The sequence below is a fragment of the Felis catus genome, chromosome B4, assembly GCF_018350175.1.
Source record: "Felis catus isolate Fca126 chromosome B4, F.catus_Fca126_mat1.0, whole genome shotgun sequence".
Taxonomy (NCBI): domain Eukaryota; kingdom Metazoa; phylum Chordata; class Mammalia; order Carnivora; family Felidae; genus Felis; species Felis catus.
The window spans coordinates 81,169,685-81,173,638 of record NC_058374.1 but is presented as its reverse complement, the minus strand read 5'-3'; the positions used below and the strand labels follow the sequence as shown (position 1 = coordinate 81,173,638).

The 3,954-nt window shown below is 37.8% G+C and overlaps 1 pseudogene; it reads right to left on the bottom strand.

Annotated features, from left to right (window-relative positions):
- Positions 1-1,806: 1,806 nt before the first annotated feature.
- On the bottom strand, positions 1,807-3,752 carry LOC102899413 (annotated as a pseudogene).
- Between the last annotated feature and the right edge of the window lie 202 nt (positions 3,753-3,954).

The following is a 3,954-nucleotide window of genomic DNA, read 5'->3' as shown; positions in this document are numbered from 1 at the left end:
ACTTAGTATTTGCATATCTTGAAACTGAAAACAAGGCAGAGAAAATAGGGCAAAACTTTTGCTTCCACTCTCTATATTTTTAAAGTGTTAAAAAAATTCCAATCAATAGAAAAGAAGTTGAGTAATGACCTCAGTCCACATCATATAGAAGAAAACATTTTTTTTAGAGAGAAAGAGAGAGAGCAACTGGAGGAGGGGCAGGGAGAGGGGGAGGGAGAGAATCCCGAGGAGACTCCATGCTTAGTTCGGAGCTAGATTTAAGTCTCGATCTCACAACCACGAATGAGATCACCACTGACTAGAAGTTAACAAACATTTAACCAATTGAGTTACCCAGGCACCCAAGAAAACTTTTGGTTTGTAATAACTTTTGTTATACTTTTGTATAACTTTTGTAATAACTAACTTTTGTAATTATTACTTTTGTAATAACTAACTTTTGTAATAACTAACATTCAAATATAATATATAAAAACATTAACATTTAAAAATATTTATCTGATTTTAAATGTGTGAGTATATGCAATAAGTTAAAAGAAAAAAACAATTAAAAAACAATAAATTATATACAAACATTATACACAAATATTATCCTTCTCTATACCAAAAATTCATTAAAATGTAAAGAGAAAATAAACACAGAATAATATTTGCACAAATAATGACAGGAAAATGGCTCAAATTTGATCATTCCTGGGATGGCCCCCTAACTATACTTCCCTTTAGTAATGGCTGTTCTAGGTTGTGAGAATATATTTAGAACATTCCATGTAGTTTGGAAGATATATCTGGACAATAAAAATTCTGGAGTCATACTAGTGTTGACTTTTGGCTATACCAAGATACTTAGTCAACCACTAGCTCAATTTCCTCATTTGATAATGGTGATGAAATGATATATGTTCTTTATGTATCTGATTTTATCATTATGGAATGTTTCACTTTATATTAAGAAGAAAATGGGAAAACAGAAATTAGAACAATGTTATTGTCACACATTTTCCATGTGAATAATTGCATCTCAAATAAGATATTATGGGGTCCCTTTTTTATAGAATAGTAATGCTAAGGAAAATACTCCTCAGAATATAAACTTAGAACTTTGGAAAAGAGCAGGAACTTTACTGACAAGCGTTCTGTGTAAACATTACCATTCTGTTCTGCCACCTACACGATGCAGCTGTTTGCTTTTCCAAACAATATTAGTTTTCCTTGTTTTGTAGAATGGAAAAGTTAAAGAATGGTTCACATACTATTATTGGTTGAAGAATGGTTCACATATAATATTATTATTATACAATAACATCTCTTAATATTTACTTCTTAAAGTAAAATTGAAATGAAAATATCACAAATTAAAAATATACAATGCTTTCATATATTCTAAGCAAATACAATAATGATGAATACACCTATACTTTAGAAATACCATTTTTTAAAACTTAGAAAAATATGTGTTGCCGTATATAAAAATATCTTTGATATAATAATTTTCCAAGAATAAGGATAATGCTAGGGCCCTTAGGAAAGTGGGGGCACCTGGGTGGCTCATTCAGTTAAGCCTCCGACTCTTGGTTTCAGCTCAGGTCATGATCTCCCAGTTTATAATTTCAAGTTCCACATCAGCCTCTGTGCTGACAGTGCAGAACTTGCTTGGGATTCTCTCTCTCTTTCTCTCTCTCTGCCCATCACCCACTTGTGCTCGTTCTCTCTCTCTGTCTCTCTGTCTCTCTCTCAAAATAAATGAATAAACTTTTTAAAAAATGTATCCACTGAATAATTGCTTTACAAATATCAGGGGAAGAATCATGTCCTGTGTGGTAAGAGGCTTTCACAGCCTCTTTCACATCTGTTTCTCAAACTGTATATTAGAGAGTTTAGCATCGATATCACCACTGTGTACAGCACGGCTACAATCTTGTTTGTCTCTGGAGAGAAGACGGTCCCAAGCTGGGCATACATGAAGAACACCGCCCATAAAATAAACTCACCACTGCTATATGGGAGCCACAGGTGGAGAAGGTCTTACCCCTCCCATGGGTCAAGCGGAGCTTCAGGACGGTGGACAGGAGGTAAGCATAGGAAACCACAATGACGGTTGTGGTGGTAATGATGATGAGGGCCAAGAGAATGAACAGCACAATCTCATTCACAGACGTGTCAGCGCATGAGATCTTGATCAGGGCTGGGACGTCACAGAAAAATGGTCCAGTCTGTTTTCTCCACAGAACTGCAAACTGAAGGTAAAACCTGTTTGGACCATCGAGTTGAAGCCTCCACAGATGTAGGATCCAGTCACCGACTGAGCAGACTTTCTGGGACATGTGCACGGGGTAAAGGAGAGGGGAGCAAATGGCCGAGATCGATCAAATGCCATGACAGCTAGAAGAAAACCTTCAGTTGTGACAAACAGGGCAAAGAAGAAAAATTGGGCTGCGCAGCCATTGTAAGAAATTTTTACCTTAGGTAGGAAGTTGGCTGAAGTTTTGGGAGCAATGACTATTGAGTAGCAGAGATCTAACTAGGACAAGTTTCTAAGGAAGACATAGATAGTGTTAACATGAAAATTAGAGCCCCAGTGGGAGACAAATGACCATTTTAGAGGATCAAAGAATCAAAATTCAAGAAGCACAGATCCAGGTAGAAACCCAAATCATGTCCAACTTGTTAAAGCAAGGAGTTTCATGACGAAAAAAGAAGGGGGGGGGGGGGGGAATATGTGAGTTGAAGAAAAGAAAAAAAAAACAACTTTCTGTAAGCATAAACAAGCCAAGCTACTCTGGGTTGTACATTGATTGACTGCTAATTCTATCTCCAGAAAGTCAATTATCAGTCTTGTGATCAGGATGTCCACTCTCCTGCTCATTTCCCATGCAACTTCTTAAAACAACTGCCATTTTGCTTAGTTCAAAGATACGGCCCAGTTCAAACAAAGATGGCTTAGGCGGTCCCTCTGCAGGGGCTGCTCCACCCCCATTGCACTGGGTGTTGTATGGAAACCAATTTGTCAATAAATTTCATATAAAAAAAAAATAAAAGTAATAAAGAAAAAAAAATGACTCCAGTCGGGGCGCCTGGGTGTCTCAGTCGGTTGGGCAGCCCACTTCGGCTCAGGTCGTGATCTCGCGGTCCGTGCGGTCCGTGAGTTCGAGCCCCGCCTCGGGCTCTGTGCTGACAGCTCAGAGCCTGGAGCCTCTTTCAGATTCTGTGTCTCCCTCTCTCTGACCCTCCCCCGTTCATGCTCTGTCTCTGTCTCAAAAATAAATAAACGTTAAAAAAAAAAAAAGACTCCAGTCATGTCAATTTTTCACAATAGGCATTTAAAGTCAGGGGTCTATATTTTTTTTAAGTTTTTATTTAAATTCCAGTTAGTTAACATACAGTGTAAGATTAGTTTCAGTATGCGATATAGTGATTGAACACTTCCATAAGTCACCTGGTGCTCATCACAAGTGCCCTCCTAAATCCCCATCACCTATTTCACCCATGCCCCACCGACCTCCCCTCTGGTAACCATCAGTTTGTTCTCTATCATTAAGAGTTTGTTTCGTGGTTTGCCTCTCTCTTTTTTTTTTTTTTCATCAGGAGTCCATAACAATGACAGCTGTCATCCTGATATTTCCCTCCACAGTGCCCATGCATATTAGCAAGAACACTAGGGATGAGAAGATCTGTAGCTCTGGAAGGGTCCTGAACCATGGCAGAATGAACTCCAGTCATTTCTGAGTAATTTAATTAAGCTCATTCTTCATGGCCTAGATGTAGGTGGAACTGGAGTAAAAATGAGAGAAATGAACGACCAGAATACTTGTTTTTAATAAAAGCAACTAAAGTAAGCATGGAAAATTTTCATCTTATCATATTGTTCCCAATATTTAACAAAACACCCACTAACATAAAGAATGGATCACTATTTTCAAAAGTCTTCCTAATGAAGAATTCAGTCGGACTGGT